The sequence below is a fragment of the Choristoneura fumiferana genome, chromosome 24 (genome assembly GCF_025370935.1).
Source record: "Choristoneura fumiferana chromosome 24, NRCan_CFum_1, whole genome shotgun sequence".
Taxonomy (NCBI): Eukaryota; Metazoa; Arthropoda; class Insecta; order Lepidoptera; family Tortricidae; genus Choristoneura; species Choristoneura fumiferana.
In genome coordinates this window covers 9,762,741-9,786,915 of record NC_133495.1, presented here as the reverse complement: position 1 = coordinate 9,786,915, position 24,175 = coordinate 9,762,741, and the positions used below count along the sequence as shown (strand labels likewise).

The 24,175-nt window shown below is 37.9% G+C and overlaps 1 protein-coding gene across 1 annotated transcript in view; it reads right to left on the bottom strand.

The window, feature by feature from the left end:
* The window catches only part of LOC141441545 (serine protease inhibitor dipetalogastin), a 120,489-nt gene that overhangs the window by 68,176 nt on the left and 28,138 nt on the right, over window positions 1–24,175 (bottom strand). The window lies entirely within an intron of this gene.

The following is a 24,175-nucleotide window of genomic DNA, read 5'->3' as shown; positions in this document are numbered from 1 at the left end:
TGTCGCCGTTCAACCCGTTCACTTTCTGTAGGCACATCGCCAAATATTGGAACCATCGCCTACAAAGGAACTGACACCTGTAAATGAAATTTCTGATACCGAAACGTCTTACTCATAACTCTAATCTTATGTCGCAAGTATCGTCTCGAACGGCAGGCTCGATGACTTCCTAGCAGCCACCTGAACAAGCCGGGTTCCAAAAAGGCTTATAGTACCTTAGACCGCATACATACGCTGCGGCAAGTCATACAGAATACCGAAGAGTATAACTTGCCACTATGTCTAGCGTTTGTGGATTACGAGAAAGCCTTTAATTCGGTCGAAACGTGAGCGGTGCGTGAGTTTCTCCAGCGATACCATTGACTATTGGTATATCGAAGTGTTAAAGTGTTTGTATAACAATGCCCTATGTCGGTCCGAGTACACGAACAGAATTCGAAGGCGATTTCTTTGAAAACAGGCGTAAGATACGTAGATGTGATATCTCTGAAATTGTTTACTGCCGCTTTCGAAGACGCCTTCAAGCTTTTGGAATGGAAAGGACTAGGCATCTCATCGCGAATACATCACTCACCTTCGGTTTGCCGACGATATCGTGGTTATGGCAAAGTCGATGGAAAGAACTCAGTACGCTACTCGAAAACCTCAATCGAGTGTCAAGAACAGGTGTCTACTCCTATTTTGGTGAGAATCCGGTTCTTGAAGTTGTTGACGCATATGTATACATAGGAAAAACCGTCAAATTAGGTAAGTTCAACTTCGAGAAGATTGACAATCGTCGAATCCAACACAGATGGGCACCGTTTGGAAACTCAGCAATGTCTTTTAGTTCAAATTCCTCAGTGCCTTAAGGCTGAGTCTTTTTAACCAATGTGTGTTGCCAGTGATGACAATACATATGGATCGGAGACGTGTGCTCACTATACCCTTATAAATAGGCTCAGAGTTGCTCAGCGAGCTATGGAGAGAGCTATGCTCGGGATTTCTCTACGAGATCGAATTAGAAATGAGGAGATATGTAGAAGAACAAGGGTCACCATTATCGACATGCAAAACAAATTAGCTCGTTGAAGTCGTGGCAATAGGCAGGCCATATAGGATGGAGAACGTATGGCTGTTGGGGCCGAAAAGTTCCAACGAGATGGAAGGATGACCTAGTTAAAGCGGCGGGTTCGCGGTGGATGCAACTAGAGGGCTATGGGGGAGGCCTATGTCCAAGAGTGGACATCCTGCGGATGTGATGATCACGATGATGATGAAATACATTACTTTTAAAACTTTTTATATAATTTTCATGTGCGATCATAACAAACAAGCACAAGGAACAAGTGTCATATTGTGAGTACCTAATGGGCAATGTCGTTTGTAATAAGCATTAATTATTATTTATTTCGTCATTGCGAATAATTACGTACAGTCGAGTTCATAAACATGTGAGCAAAAATTTGATAAAAAATATCTGAACATGACTCTATTGCTAACGGCGTAGAAGATAGATAGATAGATAGTCACATGTTGTTGAAAAAAATTATCAAAATATCCGAGGAATAAAGTTTCATATGCCTATAGACCTCGGTTCACAAAGTCAACCTCCGACAAAGATAGTTCTATATTCTCTTAACACCGAATTTTTGGCTGTGCGTTTCCCACGAAAACTACATATTACTTTAAGACCCAGAATTCCTTGAAAGCCTTAACATTTAAAAAAGATTGCTACTAAAAAGTAATCCTGACAACTCTAGTAAAAACTATACTTAATTGCATTGACGAATTCCTATTACTTACAAAGCTATAATCAAATTAAACTAAGCGAAAATTCAAATGCCCCTAGTGAAAGTAACAATTTTGCAGAAGTGACTTTATTCGTCGGATGGGACGTATCTAATCTTGAATTTCAAACCTTTATAACTTTGTTATTTTTAAAGGTAGCTTAAAAATTGTTTCTCTATTCGATAACAGGCATTGTGTAATTTTAATTTATAAAACATATACAAAATAGTCAAATACCGTTTTTCAACTTAAGCATCATTATCGTCATCATATCAGCCGTAGGACATCAATTTGTTGGTCACAGGCCTCCCTAATAAACCACCAGTTGCTTCGGTTGGATTGGATGGAAGCGGCGACATCTTACGCTGCGTTTGCCGATCCGCGGCCTCCACTCGAGAACTTTTCGGCCCCAACGGCCATTTATGCTGCTTGTTATATGGCCATTGCTAAGTCAAGGAGCGTTATACGCTTGACTCTGTCGGAGTACCTCGTTCTTCTACGTATCTCCTCATTTCTGTTTCTATCACGTAGAGAAACCCAGACTTTAGCTAGTAAATCTTATGATTGGTTTTTTGGAGTCTTTTTGTATTTTTTAATTCAACTCCAAATTTGTTACTTTTACGGGTATCCGTGAAACCATATCGAAAAACTAAATAAAAAATACAAAAAGACTAAAGAACCAAAAAATAAAAAAATAAGGGTTTGGTTAAGATAGCAAATCTTAACCAAAGTTATTTTATCTCCTCGCATCAAAACATACCGTTCTGCCGTTTCAAGTTTAACATAATTCAAAGTACAGGTTATGGAATTAAGACAACAATCTCAGGCGTTCTGAGCTTTCTAAGTTTCCCTTTTACAGGCTTTCACATACAAACTGCTTGTCTAGACCGCTGTACAGTTACGCGAGCTTGTGTAAAGCTGTAGTTACTATAAAGTATATTCAAAGTAACCTTGTTGAAGACTTTGTTTATCGCTATCTCGTGGGAACTATGCAAATTGGTATTCTGGGATAAAAATGTCGTAACTAGCATTTTCCATAAGGTAGGTACAATTTGCATTGTCATAACAGTACGAGGTTAGTACTGTTCTGACAGTGAAAATTATACCTTATGGAAAAAGCTTGTTCCGCGGTATTGCAGTAGCAACGATGCTACGTCTTTCTTAGTCTGAAACCATCTTTAAACCAAATTTTTATCTAGATCGGTACAGCGGTTTAAGGCAATTAAGGGTCAAGACAGGCGTGACCTTGACAGTTACCTTGAGTAGCGCCACTTTTCACACATACGTTGCTTGTAATTGAAAGAGACGTTAACGATGCCACGGCAGTGTCGTTTTTACACAAAAACAGAAAACTGATCAATTATAGTCAAAAAATACAATACACATTTTTGATGTAATGTCTAATGTCACGTTTTAGTACACTTTATACTTAGATATAGGCCCCACTTTTGGACTTTGACGCGCTTTATTGTCTTCATTTATTTGCATTTGCTCACTCGCTAGCTGCAAATGCGTTCTGTATACATAATTAATACTAGTTACTATATAATCTTCATTTAACATTTTGATTGACAAAGGAAAAAATTAGCGTCCAATAGTTTTTTTTAATCCAACAAACGTACTAATTATAATCCCCATCCCCCCATCCCATCCCAGCCTATATACGTCCCACTGCTGGGCACAAGCCTCCTCTCAGAACAAGAGAAAAATAATACTAATTATAATAATAATCATTTTTACCCACGAAACTGCCTATTGGTTAAAAAATAGTTTCTTTATTGCGTTATTTGTTAGCGTTTCGGACTTACGTACATAAAATAAATTCTGTTATTTACAGCAAATTCTTACACTAAATGAGTGAAAGTGAGATTGGTTTCACATCAATTCGCATATTGTTATGTTGAGAAAGTTTAATGCAGCCAAATTGGCAAACCGAATACAAACAGAACTATTAACGAGTCAATCAGCGGATGAAGTCCCTTTCGGTTACAAAATACGTCTCGAACGCGTTCGCGTTAAAATCTCAATTTGTATGGAAGCACGAACATCGCAAACGTTCCGCTAGAGGCGCTGTTCGTGTTTCCATACAAATTGAGATTTTAACGCGAACGAAATTGAGACGTATTTTGTAACCGAAAAGTAACACTTAGGTACTGAACTGCGATGAAATCGTACGATCATTGGTTTGGAAGAAAGGTGAGAAGTGAGTGTTACTATATAAATTATTGCTTACTAGCTTTTGCCTACGGTTGTGTCACTCTGAATATGAGCTCTGGTTGAGTTCGAAACGCGTCAGTGTAGTGTGGTGGTGGTGATAGATGGGTTGTGTGATTTTGTGTGTTCTACAGTGTGGAGGTGGAGGAACTGCATGAACACGCATATTTTGCATAAGCTTAGCTATCGTAAGGTCGCGGGTGAGCAAGGAAAATCTTTAGTTCATTGTATGGACCTCCGCAAAGTACGTAACGCCTGATTCAATAAATTAGTTATCCACTGGTTTAAGGTTATAAGAGTTCAAATAAGTAATTACTCTTGACATCCAATTTTAATCAGCGTAACATTTTATGCGGACCGTTTTTAGGGCCCCGTATCCAAGGGTGATAAAGACAACCTTATTTTATTATCACTTTGCATCTGTCTGTCACTCACAGAGGTGTATGTCAAAAACCGTGATAGCTGAAATTCACACAAATATTGTATTGCCGTCACAAATGTATGGGGAGACACTACACAAAAAAAATACCTTATTCAATTTCGTAGTGTAGGTAGTGCGTAGTGTCCATTTTTAGATTTATTATAGTTTTAGCTTATTTAATTTTATTGTACCTAATATACCTTTTATTGTGAATGTTAATTTAACTTCTAATACTATTAAGAGTTCGAACTTTGTACAATGTTTTAAAAAATAGGGGGGGGGGGGGCTGTACAAGTACCGTATTGTTTACAGTTGTACATCATTGACTTAAATAATAGGTACCCCGATATAGTAAGTCAACTTTTTAGTGATGTTTGGAGCCCTCAGTACGCGGGTGCGACTCGCACTTGGCCGGTTTCTAAAGGCTATTGACGGCAACGGGATAGAGCTCATCATCATCATCATCTCAGCCGTAGGACGACGTCCACTGTTGGACATAGGCCTCCCCCACAGACCTCCAGTTGCTTCGGTTGGGAGCGGCCTGCATCCACCGTGAACCCGCGACTTTAACCAGGTCATCCGTCCATCTCGTTAGTGGTTGGTAACCGGTGGTCCCTGGAAGAACTCGAAGAGGTCCGCGAAGCCATCAACAACGAATGAGGGCTATCGTTTTTTGTCTCACTAGATGGCGCACTGTTGCGTGAGGTTTTTAAGTATGGCTTTCAAAGTCTGTTATTACGGGCGTGAAAACAAAGTATAGATTAAAATCATATTTAATACACCTTAAAACCGTACCTTATAAATATCGAGCATGCCACAGTGTTGCAGTCCCCGTTTTGTTCGGAAAAAAGGGAGGACAAAGGTTTGCGAAAGACAAAACTGTCTCAAAACACAGACATTCACGGAACGCATATTTGCCATAATTAATTTCAGATATTGCAAAATATTCACAAAATATTCTAATTATAAATAAACCCGCGGAGCTCACCCAAAAACTATGAGGTTTGACATTTCGGAGACCTCACGCTACACTAGCGGCTCTAGTGACGAATTCATACGCGATAGCCCTCATTGGCAAAACGACGCGCCAGTCAAGTAGCGGTCGCAACCGTTCATTCATTTACAATTTTACTTTTACCGTATCTTCTAACAGTTGGTGGTCCATGGCAAGACAAAAATCCTGTCAAATGGTCAACTAAAAGGTTAAGAACCGCTGGCATAGAGTTACGTCTTGTGAATAGGTATTCACACGCCAGAATATTCATCCAGTAACATATTTCAAGGATCGATTTTGTTTACATATGTATTAATTTGAAATACCTAGTTTTTTGCAGGTGGTAGGACCTTGTGCAAGGTCCGCCCGGATTGCTACCACCATCTTGCTCGCTAATCCTGCCGTGAAGCAGCAGTGCTTGCACTGTTGTGTTTCGGCGTGGAGAGTAAGACAGCCGGTGAAATGACTGGCACTTGAGGTATCCCATCTTAGGCCTCTAGGTTGCCAACGCATCTGCAATACTCCTGGTGTTGCAGATGTTTATGGGCGGTGGTGATCTCTTACCATCAGGAGACCCACTTGCTTTCGCCATCCAGTCGAACAAAAAAAAAGTAGATACGATAATCCATGTTGCAGATCCGTTACTTTGCGAACTTTTTTTGACTCAGTCCATCTTTCCAACTGATTAGCTGTCAAACTATGAGCGTGTACCCACTTATTATTATGATTATAGAAAATACTAAGCGATTGTGACTGATGTGATGCTGTTGAATATCTGTGACCTATTTCTAATGTTCTGCTGATGTTAAGTGGACGACTGAATAAGTGAAGATTATAAGTTTATGTAGAATTAGTTTGTTTAGTTTAGGAACAGATTAAGAGGAAAAACGGATGGAATTTGATACAAACATTTACGTTGTTAAGTTTTTTCCGGTGTCATTGAGAGGACTCTTTCCCGCGTACGTAGTGCGGAGCTGGCGCTGCCGAGAGAGTAAGCGGTATCGGCAATTTTTGAAAATATATTGTTTTTTTTCTTTTATCAAAACAATTTTACTCGCAAATGTAATGAAAAACATTGTATGTCGCACGGGCGGTACTAGAATTACGAACATCCACTCATTAAAGCCCTCGGTCTTCGACTCTCGTTCGTAATTCCTTATTTACCGCCCTTAAGACACAATTTACTATTCATTCACATTTACAGAAAACGAAAAAAACTATAAAAGATTGCAAATTATAAAACCTTGTAATTACGTTTTTTTTATCTGGACGGAATTAATTCAGGTCAGGTTTATTTCATTATTATATTTCCAGAAAATTGCATTATATCAAATAAGTATGCATTTTGCCCCGTTATTTTCAAATAGCGATAAATTCGACCTTTGACCTCCGAGCATCTAACCGTGACTACCAGGGCACCATAGAAGGAAAGAGGCCGCGGCCCGCAGCCTTGAGACCGCCTTATGGGCGTGACCCGTGACCCGGAAGAGTAAGGCACGACCGAGAATCGTACTTTCTCGCCGCCTCTGTACGCCTGGTACTTTCAGCGCAGCTTGCATTGTTTGTTGCAATTTGCGACCCCATTTAATAAGTATTTTGCCATTATACTAAGGCCCACTTGCAGTAAACACATAAATCTCGAGTTAGCGTTAAGCTCAGTTTAGTAGTGTCAAATTGTATGGAACTGTCAAGTGTCAAATAAGCCTGGATTAACTACTAAATAATCTAGATTTATTTTTTCCTGCAAGACGGCCTAAACTGCTAAATTTTGCTTGGGCTTAATATACAAACAAAGCAAAGTTTAGCAAAGAAAAAAAAAAACAATTTATAAAAAACAAAACTTTATATCTGTCTTGATTTTGATTTTGGAAATATCTTAAATAGTTTTTTTATTTATCCATTACAAACAAACACACAAACGTTTCACTTTAATTGATTTCTTTATTATACAGCAAAAAAGTGTTACATTCAATCACACACAATTAAGAGCAAAAATGCCATAAAGTCCCACTTATCTTTTTATTTATCGGAGAGGATTAAAAATTTTTACAAGTGCTATTTATGATTACTACTAACGCTTGACGTATGACTGTTTAATGGCAGTATCATTTAAAGATTAACAGCCTTATTCATAAAAAGTTAGAGCCTCCTTGAAGGCTCCTTGAAGGCCCGATGCTAAAAAACATGATTATAACGTCTGTTAGCGCTAATCAGTCGATCAAGGCTCTGCTAAAGTTAGAGGACCGTAGACCCTCCTTTATCTCCATGCTAAGTCACAAAATGGCCGCCACAAGTTTGAACAGCTGACTTTGACAAGAGCAAAAAACCTTATCGAAGATATTTATAGTGAAGGCAGGGCTACGCAAAGATTAAAAAAAAACAGGAAAATTATTTTCAGGAATTGTTTTAAAAATCCTCTAAATTAGCAACAATAAATATGAAAAAAAACAAGGGATGATTAACATAATTATGGCTTTTTGCACAACATAAAACGGCGGCGGGAAAACAAACATCTCGCTTTTATTTTTTCCATTAAGGATTTTTTATGAATAAGGCTGTAAAACTTTACTATTAAAACAACTTTATGTCAGAAAACGCTGGGCTCCTTTTAAAAGCTTTTATTTAATTTGCAACGTTTGTACGTAAGTACCTGTGCAAGTTAGTAAAGCATAAATAGTATTAGTGTTATCAAAAGGAGTATTATTAATTGGACATCAAATAAACAATTGCCTATCAATTGATTCTCATCATATTTACCTGTATACTTTTATCTACACTCATTATAGTAAATCCTCCATTATGCGGTCGAAATCCATAGATAATGACCAGTATTACGACATTGGGTTCTACTATGACAGACAGACAGATAGACAGAGTTACTTTCGCATTTATAATATATTAAGTATGGATTCTGTGGTAGTATTAAAAAATATGACATCCCGCGTCGAAAGCCACGGGTTCACGGTGGATGCAGGCCGCTACCAACCGAAGCAACTGGAGGTCTATGGGGGAGTATGGGGGGAGGGGGTATGGTTATCCTATGGCTAATATAATGATGATGACGATAGTGATGATAATGAACTGTCATAGAGAATATAATCACTACGTGTACAGTCAACCAATTTGATTCCAAAGGCCACCACAGAACCTTCTCACCGTGTCATTTTACGTCATCCTATAGTTATTGCTATATAGACAAATCAAAATGATCTACTAAGGTAAGGTTCTATAGTGGCCTAGTAATCATATTGGTTGACTGTACATACTAGCGGAGAGACGGACTCTATTGTGTGCTGACTGAGCTCTCGCTCTGTCGCAGTTGTCAAAGCAGCATTCCATAGATCGGGGATAAGCGCGGCGTGCGCGTACGCAGTTGTAACGAAGGATGGTATTAAACTGGGAAATATTTACTCGCGGCTTTGCTCTCGTGAATTATTTCAATCTGATAATTAAATAAAATAAAAAAACTGTAATTTGCAAAGTTCCAGAATGTCACTAAATTCTAATAGGAATTATAAAAAACTATGTCATGGTCCTACTTTTATATAATGAGGGCTATCGCGTATGAATTCGCCGCTAGAGGCGCTAGTGTAGCGTGACGTCTCCGAAATGTCAAATCTCATAGTTTTTGGGTGAGCTACGCGGGTCTTATTATTTATAATTAGAATAATTTTGTGAATATTTTGCATTACCTGAAATTAATTATGGCAATTATGCGATATGGAGCAATGAATGTCTGTGTTTTAAGACAGTTTTGTCTCTCGAAAACTTTTGTCCTCCCTTTTTTCCGAACAAAATGGGACTACGCAATACTGTGGTTGCTCGGTGTATTAAATATGATTTTAATCTAAACTTTGTTTTCTCGCCCGTAATAACAGACTTTGAAAGCCACACTTAAAAACCTCACGCAACAGTGGCGCCATCTAGAAAGACAAAAAACGATAGCCCTCATTGGGTAGTCTGTTGGAAAAAAAAAATAGTCTGTTATTAAGTTTAATATCTAGGTGACTGTACTTCGCTCGGGCTAAAACTCGGTACTAAGCGTTTTCCCAGAGAAAATAGACCAAGCTAGATCGATTTGTCATCCCCGAAAACCCCAACATATTAAATTTCATCATAATCGTTGGAGCAGTTTCCGAGATCCCGGAAATATATATCCATCCATACTAATATTATAAATGTGAGTGTGTGAATGTTTGTCCGTCTTTCACGTCGAAACGGAGCGACGGATCGACGTGATTTTTGGCATAGAGATAGTTTATGGGCCGGAGAGTTACATAGGCTACTGTTTATCCCGGAAAAATGCACAGTTCCCGAGGGAGGAGCGCGCGATAACGAAATTCCACGCCGGCGAAGATATATATACAAGAATTGCTCGTTTAAAGGTATTAGATTAGAAAATATAAGACACGTAGGTTTTCTTTTGTCAATCAAACAAAAAATCAAAAAGGCGCGTCAAACAAAGTTCGGCAGGCGCGCGTGACATCAATGAACTAACTTACGATGTTTTTACTTTTCTTCTCTGCTGCTAATCGTGCACAATAAATACAATAACTTCCTCTATCGAATATCGCTACGATATAGACGTAACGTTTCAAACCCTCTAAAAGATCACTTTCCGACCGATCCTTCATCAATTATGCACATAAATTGCAAATGTTTTTTTTTTCTAATGACATCCCATGGTGCGGTGTCGTTGATCTTAACAATGTATTATTATGTTAACCAGATCAAATGCCATCGAATACTATGGAATAATCGACATGCGTGAGTGGCTAAGTCTTTTACAGTGCTTCAATGGTCCCGTATATTACGGGTAATATTACAGTAAACTGCACACTGCACATGCAAAGTAAACGCAAGGCGACAATCACAGTAACATAGCCTCACGGGTCTTGGAAAAAAGAGAGAGTCGTCTGCTATTTTTATAACGAGAGTATAAAGGACATAATATAAAGCGTCTGTGTGTGTGTGTGTGTGTGTGTGATACAGCTGTGTTCGGATCATATTTCTAACTCCCTGATGGAAAAAGAGGGGTGTATTTATACTCGTAACACTTAAAACTTGTGATAAGTTTGACGCCAATGTATGTCTGTCTGTCAAACGAATTAACCGATTTCGAGAGTTTTCTTGCGTTGTGGGGCTTTTAGCTATGTTTCATTAAAATCGGTTTAGTCGCACACACACACAAACAACACGCCTGTATTCCCAAATGGGGTAGGCAGAGCACACGAAACGTTACCGCTTCGGAGCCACTTTTAGTTCTTTTAGGTTTTAAGTTTGACAAAAACGGTTTCGTCGTTTAGTCGTTTTTGAAATATTGATCTTTAACATGACTATGTCGAGAGATTTGCAACTGTTAAGCTGGTTGGGTTATCAGTTGTTTCGTGAAACATATATTTATTTTTAAAAACCATACCCCATTATCCATCTTAAAGCGACAAAGTTACAACTCAAACGGAGACAGTAAAAACAAGTTTTTTGCCGGACCTTGTAAAAAGCCGTACCGTTAGGCATAAAGCGTCTCTTATTTAATATATTACGATGGAAATCTGACAAATTGTTGGACAATGCACCGTTTTTGCGGTACGGTAAAAAAGTGGCGTTTTGGGAATCCGCCGAACACTGTAGAAATCAGCTGATTAATGATAATTAGGGAGCTATGGAGAGAGCTATGCTTGGAGTTTCTTTGCGCGATAGAATCCGGAATACGGAAATTCGTCGAAGAACTAAAGTCACTGACATAGCTGGAAAAATATGCAAATTGAAGTGGCAATGGGCAGGCCACATCGCTCGAAGAACAGATAACCGTTGGGGGAGAAAAGTCCTCGAGTGGCGACCACGAACCGGAAGACGAAGCGTTGGCAGGCCTCCCACCAGGTGGACTGACGACATCGTGAGAGTAGCGGGAAACCGGTGGATGCAAGTGGCAAGTTGTCGTTCATTGTGGCGTTCTAAGGGGGAGGCCTTTGTCCAGCAGTGGACGTCTTCGGGCTGATTATGATGATGATGAGTGACTGTGAGCTGTCTTCACGGGTATTTCGAAATGAATGTTTAACCACTTTATGAGAAGTGTGGTTATTGGGTTACGAAAGTGGGAGCACAGAATGAATGTGGGACACCGTGGGTTAGTAGTTATTTATTACTACAATTAACAGTATGCAGAATATCGAATATACAAAGTGAAACATAGATGCACAGAAAAACCAGAAAAAGAGACCAGCTTATTTAGTCACTTAAGCAGCGACACTATGGTCTATTTCTGAAATGTAGATACTAAAATGACAGTCTGAAATGTCAAACGTAAAAATAATGTGGCCAGCATAAAAGGAACAGTGCTGCTCCATGATTTCGGCTTCGTAAATATCGATAAAATGTATATTTTACGATAACAAAAATAACATTAAAGCATTCAATATTCTACTTTCCATTTTGAAAATATAAATGCACTTTTACGAAAAGTGATAAAATCTAAGCACAGGTAAAAATACAGTGTTCATCACTTAGTGCCAACGTAAAAAAATATAATACAGAGGGGCTACTACAAAACTAGAAAAACGAAGTTCGTATGGCACCGTCCCTTTCACTTGCGTATTAAATGAGATAAGCGTCTGCGGAATGGCAACATACGAAGTTCGAGTTTTGCATTTCGTAGTTAGGGTCAGCAGGGCTACTACGAAATTCGAAAATCGAAGTTCGTGTCGTGCGGTCCCTCTGACACTTATACTATTATTTAATACGAGAGCGAGAGGGACGGTACGATACGAACTTCGAGTTTCGAGTTTCGTAGTAGCCCTGCTGACTCGGTAATATGAGGCGGGAGTTGCGCCGCAACTGAAATGCGACATTTTTACCCCCTACAAAAAAAACGGGGTGTTATACATTTAATGCCAATATTTATCTATCTGTCTGTAGCACCCGAAGCTCTCAAACGGATGGACCGATTTTGATGCGGGTTTTTGTAATCGATTTAGTTTGTTTGAGATGATTCTTAGCTACGTTTAATTAAAATTGGTTTAAACGTTTTTGTGATATTGAACTTTGAAATGACAATATTATAGGGGTTTTTAACTTTTCTAAGGAGCTGTTTCACCACCCATTGATTAATTTTATTTGACAGATAAATGTGATGCCGTCTCCGTCTATTTGAACAAAACAAACAGAGATGGCATTACACTTTTCGCAGCCCTCGTAGTTCCATTAATTTGAAAAAAAAACCAAATCTGAATTGACAAGAAAAAAATGTAATTATCGAATCTGATCACAAAATTTTACTAGTCGGGTGAGAAACAATTGAAAAAAATAGACTAATAAATACGCTCGAAAAACATAACCCTCCATCGGGCAGTCGAGTAAAAAAACTAAAACGGAAAAACAAGCGTGAAAGTCTAGAACTTTGTTAAATAAGTTAAACTTCAACAGTCAGGACCCACTACTGGGTCACGATTTAATTGGGTCACAGCTTTTGTAGTTTAAGTTACTAAACAAAATTCTAAACTACTAGATTTTTTTTTCTTTTTAGTTTTTATTTAAAGTTATTAAAGACAGTTGATTTTTTTTTATTTTACAATACAATTACAATACAATACAATTATTTATTTTTTAATTAAAGTTTTTTAGAGTAGTCGGGTTTTTGCTAATTTGTACTTCACGTACGGAACCATAGCATCGCTTTAAATCGCGCTTGACATTTCTCTCAGCTTTCGGGTCACCCTGTATTTGTCTTAATGACCATATGATTGTGGCTTGATTTGCGACGAAATTGTTTTATCATTAGAACAGGAAATGAGATTATTTCACTCTAATTAGTCTAATTAGTAATGTTCTCTACGTTAACCCATATATGCCCAGTGGGTCGTTTTTGTCGCAAAAAAAACCTGAAATATCCGTTAATTTTTAAAATAATATCTTGTACTTTAAAATTAACTTTTACTACAGTGTTGTTTCTTTAAAAAAACAACATCTTTAGTTATTAAAGGCAATTCCCGTCATTATTGCTTTTAAGTAACGGTGAATAGATCATACATTCTTATTTAATCACCATCATCTCGATCTATATACGTCCCACTGCTGGATATACCTCGTAATAAGAGAGGCCATAGTGTGGATTGAGCAATAATAAGGGTTTTTCCGAAAACGCTGATAGTACAAAAAGTGACATGTAAAAGTGTCCTTTGCGCCCTACTTACCGTTTTGATTTTGATTTTTGCTGGAAGATTCGGCCAAAAGTAACGAGTGGAAGAAAAGGGGAGGTTTTGACTAAATAATGAGACACACCACTAGCTATATAAAAAAAACTTGACTGTTAACACTACTAAAGTTTACTCAAACAACAACTCTTTTTTGAATACCAACATGTAGTTAAGCAGTACAGAAGACACAGGCATAATGTACTTGCCTATAATCTCAAAATTATAGAGATTTTCTAAGCTTTTTTTTTATTCGACTGTATGGCAAACGATGACTCTCCTGATGGTAAGAGATCACCACCGCCCATAAACATAAGCTTTGGACGAAATCTAGTTTTTTTTAGTTTGTAACTAGGTCAATGGTGTAAATTGTCCCATGATATTTGACGAACAGATGGCCTAGTGGTTAGAGAACTTGACTACGAAGCTTGAGGTCCCGGGTTCGATTCCCGTGTCGGGGCAGATATTTGTGTGAAAAATACGAATGTTTGTTCTCGGGTCTTGGGTGTTTAATATGTATTTAAGTATGTATCTATATCTGTATAATTATATTTATCCGTTGCTTAGTACCCATAACACAAGCTTTGCTAAGCTTACTTTGGGACTATTTTTTTTTTTTTTTTTTTTTTTTTATTTGACTGGATGGCAAACGAGCAAGTGGGTCTCCTGATGGTAAGAGATCACCACCGCCCATAAACATCTGCAACACCAGGGGTATTGCAGATGCGTTGCCAACCTAGAGGCCTAAGATGGGATACCTCAAGTGCCAGTAATTTCACCGGCTGTCTTACTCTCCACGCCGAAACACAACAGTGCAAGCACTGCTGCTTCACGGCAGGATTAGCGAGCAAGATGGTGGTAGCAATCCGGGCGGACCTTGCACAAGGTCCTACCACCTGCTGACTAGGTCAATTGGTGTGAATTGTCCCGTGATATTTATTTATTTATTATTATAAAACGGCCACATCTACACTTAGTTCCTCAGCAATGTGACGACAATAATTTGATTGTCTTAGTAGGACATTCCGCTCATTACAGCCTATTCAACTGTAACTATGCAGCGGGGTGACCACATAATGCATTTTTGATGGGACATTGTTAAGTGTTTTAAAATTACCTTTCCTTTGCGGACTTTCTTTATAAAGAGACGTAACGAACGGTGTCGTGTCTGTCCTAGGATATTGTAGGAGGAAATGGATTGAAAAAATGTTACCCGACGCTATCTGTTTAACGTGGTCTAACGTTTTAGCCTCTACCAAACCCACTACAAAGTCAAAATTTCCTACTTCGTATCGTGACGTCCTACTCACTCTAATACTATATAATATAAGAGCGAGCGAGGCAGTACAAAACGATTTCAAATTTTTTGGGTATTCTGGGTATTGCGGATAAGTGATGCACCATCAGATGACCGCTTGTTTATTTGCCACCCTCATCATCATCATCATATCAGCCATAGGACGTCCACTGTTGGACTTAGGCCTCCCCATAGACCTCCAGTTGCATCGGTTGGAAGCGGCCTGCATCCACCGTGAACCCGCGACTTTAACCAGAGGTCTACTGTCTAACGCACAGATATAGATTACACTAGATAATGCAAACACCTCAATCTGTATGAAAACCAACCGTGTCACTTTTTTATATCTACTTTGACGTCTCCAGAGCGAAATAGCGATGTGAATTCCCCGATGTCCGCGCAAAATCGATTCAAATGCGCCGCCCGCCCGCGCCGTGGGGCTCGAGTCCATCACTAGTCATGATTAGTCAGTTAGCGGTCAGTGTTTGTATGGGGTCAACCTCGACGTTTGGTCGGGGTTCAGACACGCGAAGTAGATGCATTTGCGTAATCTAGTGTAATCTATATCTGTGGTCTAACGCATTTGATTCGCAATCGTTTTCACCATTTCTTTTCTTTTCGTCTTATAAAGGCGAGGGTAGAATGAGATGATGAATGACATAGCAAACGCCAGCGCGTGAAGCAATACGACCTCTGGTCATCCATCCATCGACCTCGTTAGAATCTGATATTTGATATGGAGACATATCGCCCTGCTGCGCTTGCCGATCCACGGTCATCATTCGAGCACTTTTCGGCCTCAACGGCCATCTGTTCTCCATCCTGCCTATTGCCACTTCAACGAGCTAATTCAACGAGTCAACTTGCCTCCTGTTTCAATAAAAAATGTGAAATCAAAACCATGACTTGTACAAGTCATCGTTTTTAAATGCATGTGCAAATAATCACTTGCGGTACTCAAAGCTCGGTCGCTTAGCGCACATAATTGGAAAGGCAGTGAATAGGCTACTTGTTGTGGAAAAAAGCTGCAAAAGCAACTCAGCCTTTCATTTTGTTGTGATACTTGCGATACATACGGTACTAAGGAGCGGGCAGCAAGCTAGTCGCTCTTCAACGCGTTAGAATTCGCCTCTTACTCCGCGTAGAATTCGCGTAACGCTATCCCGCGGGAACTATGCAATTTTCCGGGATAAAACTATCTGATGTTCAGCGTTTTAGACATGAAAAGGTAAAAAAACAAACAGGCAGACTTACAAACATTCACATTTGAAGGACAAAGAATAGTTTTTGTCCCGGAAAATTTAAAAAAATAAAGAAAGAAAAAAGACATTTATTCACTTACACAGAATTAAGACACACTAGAGCAGAAATTTACATTATAAAAAAATATTACAGAAAAACACATATGAAAATTGTAGTGTATTGTATTGCAATAGTTTCTGCGGGATAGCGATATACGAATTATATACGGACGAAGTCGCGGGAAACGAGCTAGTTTTATATAAAATAACCGCGCCATGATGACTATAAGCCTAGCAGTTGAAATTTCAAGATTTTATCCCGATCACGTGGTAGCCCATAACATTCCAGACATTCAGCTATCTAAATATCCAATTATTCAAATCGAGCCGTTTTAGTGTGAAAGAGCAACAAACACACGTACTCACAAACTTTCACATTTATAATTTGTAGGTGGTAGGACCTTGTGCAAGGTCCGCCCGGATTGCTACCACCATCTTGCTTGCACTGTTGTGTTTCGGCGTGGAGAGTAAGACAGCCGGTGAAATTACTGGCACTTGAGGTATCCCATCTTAGGTTGGCAACGCATCTAGGGGTATTGCAGATGTATATGGGCGGTGGTGATCTCTTACCATCAGGAGACCCACTTGCTCGTTTGCCAACCAGTCGAATAAAAAATAATAATAATAATAGTAGATTACGACAGCACTACCAAGCAGCACGACAGGCTGTATAGAAGCTGTATTTTAGTTTTATTGTAATCCACAGGCTATATAGTGAGGCTGTACAAGGGCTGTATAAGCGCTTATACAACCTCTATAAGTAAAAATTGGGCCCCTTTTTATACAGCCTTATGCGTTATTATAGCTGTATAGTTGCTGTATAGCTAAAAAAATAGGCTGTACTATAGCTGTAGAAGAGCTGTAGTATGATGTTGAAGAAAACCATAGGCATATAGTTATTCTCTTATAAGTTTCTTAAAAGATAATAGTTCTTCATTGGTTTTTATGAGAATTACAATGTGAAATTTATGAAAAACAACCGCTTATTCTTTTTAGTTATGATAATGGTGGCCGCCAATTTACTGTGAAGTTATAAGTCAAGAATAAATGTTGGACTTTAGGTAGTGATAATTGTAGATTCAACGTGCCGATTTATTTTTACTGGGAAATAGTGCATAGTTTTGTGGAAAAATATTCACGCGCCCGCGAAATACTGAAGAATTCACGAGGAATATTACCAAAACAAGTAAGTAAGTTTATGGTTTTGAGGTTAGAATCATAAGATTGTAAATATACTGTACAACAGGTATCACTTATGATTTATTTATCTGAAAATCATAAACTATAACTTCAGCAATACTCAAAAATAATGTAAGAAGTCATATTTTCTTTTATTGTTATTTGTTCGAAAATGGCGACAGATTTTATACAGCGTAAAAGATATCTGGAGAGTATTATAGATTCCGTTGGTTTACTACGCACTTTCTGGATTCCATTACACAGCTTTTACCCTTTAATAGCCGTTATAATATAATATTTTTATTATATAGGCTGTACATCAGTTTTCAGCAAATAAATTATACAGCCTGTCAGTAATACAGATTAAAGCTGTATTACAGAATTCATTTGTTATTATAGTTCTATAAAATCATATTTGACAGAAGTTATGAAACTATTACACTGACAAGAGTGTACAGTTACGCATTAATAATAAGCTTTAGAAAGTAGTTTTAATATACCATTATACAGAAACAAGTATAAAGTGATACCATTTTATAACTTATAGCTGTAGTAAGTAAGTGATCACATGCAAAATACAGCCTCTATGCAGCTTGAAGGATAACATTAGATTGAAGTGTCAAAAAATGCATAGGTTTTAAAGTGGAGTTCAAAAATTCTGTTTTAAAGCTTTAAGTTTACACGGAGTATTTTATAAAAACTTAGTACAGCTTTAGCTGTATAATAACGGTTTAATCACTTTTATAAGTAAAACAATCTTTTCTTGACACCTTTATGGATCACCAGTAGAACTCTAAGTCTAATAGTGCTGTATATTTGATGTCGGCAACGCTTGCGTGCTGCTTGGTATGTTGTCTGCACAGCTGGCCTGTGTGTAGTAGCGCAAAGTAAATATACACTTGTTATTAAAGCATACCTATCAGACAGCCCGACGGGCTAACGATTGTTTTGACAGCTCATTGTGAGAGGGAGAAAGTGACAGCTGGTTAGCTTTCGTTTTCGATAACAGTTGCTAGGCAGCTCTGTACTCCTGGTAGCTGTACTCGATGATATACTTAGAATGTAGATTAAAATAAGTCCTAATCCTAAAAAAATAAATTAAACTAAAACTATCCTTACCTATTTACATGTGTTTTCTGTACTGCTTACTATGTTTTAGTGTTAAATACAGAGTTATTGTATTGTATTGTATACTAAACACAAACATACACCTACATACATTTTTTTTAAATATTACTAAATTAAACCTAAAAACCGGCCAAGAGCGTGTCGGACACGCCCAAGATAGGGTTCCGTAGACATTACGAAAAAGATCAAGTAATATTATGTGCGTTATAACACAATTAAATACTTACTACAGTCTTAAAATCTATTACCAGAAAAAAAGCGTATCTTAAAGGCACTTACGTCCTTTTGTTGAGAAGCGCAGTTTTTCGGCAATAACTCAAAAACGGTATATCCGATCATGTTGAAACCAATTTTCGTTGAAAGTATTTATTAAGCGTTAAGTACCTTTCCATATTTTTTGCTTATTTTTTTGGACAAACGGTATACAAGATAGAGGGGCGGACACAGTTTTTGCTACTTTGGGAGCGATTATATCCGGAAATCTTCACTTAATCAAAAAAGTTTTTGAGAAACCTTACTATTTTTTCAAAAGAGCTGTCGAACTATGTGCCACACGTTGATGCGAGTTAATTTTTTTTTTTTTAATTTCTGTTACCTGTATGGAGTGCCCCTCTATAAATATTTATTTTTGTAATTTAACTACAAAACTAAATAGCGGCTTTGACAAGACATCTGTACTCCAAATTTTATTGATATACATCTCGTAGTTTTCGAGTAGAATGCCTGTGACATACGGACGGAAAATGTCCTCCGTGGCATGGCGCCTAAGGCTGGCAGCATTCCTTCGTTGAATGGCGATGGAAAATCTTTGAGAGAGATAGCTGTCAGCCTTTTGGTCTCCAGTGGCGTCGACCAGGCTCTTTACACTTCTCTTATTAGTTTGTGTGTGCCGGGACCCAGAGTCTCAAAACCGACAGCAACGAATTTGTGTGCTGAACCGGGACCCTGGTATTTTAATAATTTCCTGCTCTGAAAACCTCCTTGGTTTGTAGTAAGAGCAATTTTTTCGTAGAAAGGGTCTACGTGACTGTTGAATACGAGTATTAACTTCTTTGTACATAACTGCCAACGGAACTAATAACATGCAAAGAACGAGTTTCTTCCTACATTACCCGGTTTTTTTTACAAAGAATAAAGGAATTTAGATACAGATAATTATTTGTTAATCGACATAATTTCACTGACAATTGTCATGTTGGTGATATAGGGGCCAGGGGTGACACTATTTACCGGACGTACAATACCGACATGGAAATAGCGACCTGATATTTCGTGTACACGTCCATAGAAACTTTTATCAGTTTGACACCAGCTTGTATGGGCATGTACACAAAAAATCGGGTCGGTATTTCCATGTCGGTTTTGTCCGTGCCGGTAAATAGTGTCACCCGGGACCAGTACTGCTTATATGAAATTTATTTATACGGAAAAAAAGGGGAATTAAGTCATATCATCACTTAACTACGCTTCTTACGACTAAATCGAAATCATTAACTTCTACGATATTAAGTGGAAATTAAGCCGCCGTATAAACTTAATGTGCAAGTCAATTACATTGTGTTTAAAGGTTATAATCGTTTGTACGAAACGATCATAATTTTTTAGAGTTCCTTCGTATTGTTTTCAAATTATTTCAGAATATCAGCAGAATGGGTTCATTAAACTATGACGCCTGAGAATATTTTTCAGATTGTATGATTTAAATTCGGGTTTCGTTCCGCGTAGTTACCTTGGTTTTAGAGTAGCTCGATATTTAGGCACAGTTGCAAGCGCCATGATCACAGTCGTCTCGTGACGACTAAAAAATAAATAGAATATGGTAAAATTACTAAAATTAGTAATGGCCGCGATAGTCTAAAACAATGTATAATATTGAAAATACAAACTGAAATATAGATGTACAGAAAAACGAGAAAAATAAGACCATCACTGAGAATCGAACCCAGGTCCTCGGTATTCCGTACCGCGTGCTATACCGCTACACCACTGATGGTCCTGGTCTTATTTTTCTGGTTTTTCTGTGCATCTATATTTCAGTTTTTATTTTCAATTTAGGTTTTACGGGATGACCGTAAAAGTAAAAATTTGGAATTGATATAAAAAATACAAAAAGATTCCAAAAAACCAATCTTAATGTATAATATTTTTAAGCTTTTTTTTTTAATTGTGTTTGACTAATCTTTCACCCAGTTCAGAGACGCCTTAAAATAAAACAAAAACTAGAATTGTTTTGACACTATTATTATAACTAACTGTTATGCTGTAACTAATAGAAATAATTAAATAAAAAAAATCCAATATCCAAAATGTTAATGAAGAATTGAGGGTCAACATATATTTTCTTTCCGATTTAAATCAGGAAAACGAAGAAAACCGGAAGTACCGAGCGACATTAACGTAAGTAAGTCTGTTTGTTTGTATGTTTATTTGTTTGTTTGTTACTTCATAACATCTAAACCGCTGAACCGATTTAGATGAAATTCGGTATACAGAGAGTTTGCGTCCCGGGGAAGGACATAGGAAAGCTTTTATCCCGGAAAATGCCATAGGTCCCGCGGGATAGTGAAAACCGAATTATACTAGATGGAGTCGCGGGTAACGGCTAGTGTAATAAATGCGAAAGTTTGTGTCTGTTTGTTTGTTTGTTACTTCATCACGTCTAAACTGCTGAACCGATTTAGATGAAATTTGGTATACAGATAGTTTGAGTCCCGGGGAAGGACATAGAATAGTTTTTATCCCGAAAAATTTCAATGTTCTAGCGGGATAGCGATAAATCGTAGTCGACGCGGACGGAGTCGCCGGTTACGCTAGTTGACATATAAATGCAGGCAAAAATGAGTACGACGGAACCCTATTCGGCGGATACGTTTCTGCCTTACGAATTCATCACAGTTATGCAATTATTGACAAAATACACTGTTTGGATGTGCTGTGAACATGCGATGAACGCATCGGAGCCATTTGGCCGCCGTTTACACAGCACCGAACGCGACTTTAGCTTGAAGTGATTTATTTGTCAATAAAAAACTACGACATTACAATAATAAAACCAATGCGCTGTGAAATTCATACATACAGATTAACCCCCTTATTCATAAAACTTAACAAGCCTATGTTAACTAACAAATGCTTTGTCCCTTTCTAACAAATACAAATGTCGAAGTGACAGATAAGGACAAACGAATTTTAGCGGCATTTTAACTAAAATAGGTTTGATTGTCGTTTATGAATAAGGGGGAAAGTTATTAAGAACATATTATCACAATTCCTACAACTACTTAGGAATTTATATCGAAAATATTGAAGATAGATATCGAAGTTCGTAGTATGTTTTGAGAACTTTGCTTACCCGGTTTTATACTTGAAAATCCGTGGTGGCCTAGTGTGTCCTATGGCCTCTCAAGCACAAGATCGTTGGTTTGAATCCGGGCTCATATCTCTGAGTTTTTCGCAATTCATATGTGCGAAATTTCCTTTGAAATTTATCACGGTGAAGAAAAACATCGTGAGGAAACCTGCACAACCCGCGCAGCAATTCGATGGTGTGTGAACTTCTCAATCCACGCTGGGCTCACGTGGGAACTTCGGTTCAAGACCTCTGAATCCTGTGCCCTGCAGTAGGATGTATGAAGGCTGGGGTGTTTTTTTTTTAATACCCAATATATGACACCCAGCTATCACTTTCATGGCTTATGACTAAAAATAAATATGGCGATATCTGGGACAATGATGAACACTGGTACGTTTACTAATAACACTTTTATCCCAATTTTTTTAGGAGAAAATAATAAAAAATCTGTGCTACTACAAATCTCCAGTTAAAAAATTTCGACTTACTGACAAATTTTAATTACTGCTCTACGAGTAACTTGTGTACTTTCTGTACTTTAAATGGTATTTTTGAATGCTGTGATTTTAAAAAGTGTCACCATTTTGTCCTATTAATCGACGATCCACTACGCTTCGCCGGAAAGAAACGTACCCTAAAACTTAGCCGGTCGGTGTGAATGAAATCTCGTACAGACATTGCCTTCCAATTTTAAAAATTAAAAGAACTCCGTAAGCACGTTGAAACGCCACATTCCTTCGCCAAAAACGTGGCTGGACGAAAAAAATAGTATAATGACAGAGCGCGCGGTAAAAATTAAAAAGTAAAAAGCACAGACAATGAGAGGAAGTCAGGACAATGATAGAGGCAGACGGTAAAGAGGCTTTATTTTTCATTGTATTTTTTCATACTATGTAAGTAATGAGAACACAGAACTGTTTTATGGCCAGTGTCATTATCTACGTGGATCGAATGAAAGGAAAGAAGGAAGTGGAAAGGTTATTGTCCAATTAGGGATTTTGTGACAGACTTGTGGGCGCTAGTGAGGTTCGATTGACAGCTTTGAAATTTGTTTCACGGTTGTAATTGGTTAAGTACAACTAAATGAGCCAAACTGCAGGGCTACTACGAAACTCGAAGTTCGTACCGTACCGTCTCTCTCGCTCTCGTATTAAATAGTATAAGGTCAGAGGGACCGCACGACACGAACTTCGAGTTTCGAGTTTCGTGGTAGGCCTGCTGTAACGTCAGACGGACCTCTCGATACTACCGCCATCTAGCGTCGTTTTGCCTTTTAAGAAGTCCTCATTCTGTAAATTAAATCATTGTTTTTGGCAATCTAATTCTGCATTTTTTTTGGTTTGATTCTGTAACCAATAAAAAATCGATTGACACCTTATTTATTAAAAACGGACGAGTAGTCCAGATGGTACGGTGGAACATACGTAATTACAAACATACATATACTGCTAAAATCATTACTCTTCCTTTGGCTTTGCCGTGGTCGAGTAAAAATACAGAGTGTTTGGAAAACATGTGCTCAAATGTACTGGGATTTTTGGGTCCAAGCATTATTAGCGTTTGAATTGAACTAACTGAAACTACACTCACATAAATTTGACATAAATACTTTAATATTCATATTTACAGTTGACAGCTTGGAATGTTTAATTTTTTCGTAGATAAATTATGTTTTTTTTAATAGTTTCGGAATTCTTATTGTGTGTGTATTTTATACCAATTGATAAGACCAATACGTGATTTGTACTAAAATCACAAATTATATTTTTGTTCAGACACCTCTTAAGCTTTATTTCACGAAATTAATTTACGCCCGAAATACAAGTTCGTTAGGTACGTGAAAAGTGGCAAAAGTTACAGATTTTTTATAAACAGGCAACATTATACCCCAGCAACAGACAGCAAGTGTAAAATCTAGATAAAAGTTCCGAATTGGCATTGATATTTTTTTACAATGTGGTCTAATTCCAAAACCATTTCAAGGAATAGGGTTATTAAATCATTCTATAAATTTTTTGTAACAAAATACTAATTGATCGTGTGTATATTTGCAAAATAACGTTTGACCTTTGTTTGACTTTCATCGTTAATAAACATTATATCACTAATCCGCCTAATTCTAACACTGCCAGGTGACAGAAGACACTAAGTTTTTTTTAATATTTGTGATTGGCAACGAAAAACGTAGTTTTTAACGCCATGGCAGCTATGGTTAGCTATAATTCCGGTAACTTCTAAATACTTACTTACTTACTTCGCCGGCTCAGCGACCCAAAGTGGATCTTGGCCTTCGACACAAGACTCCGCCAATTGTTCCTTCTAAATAGGGT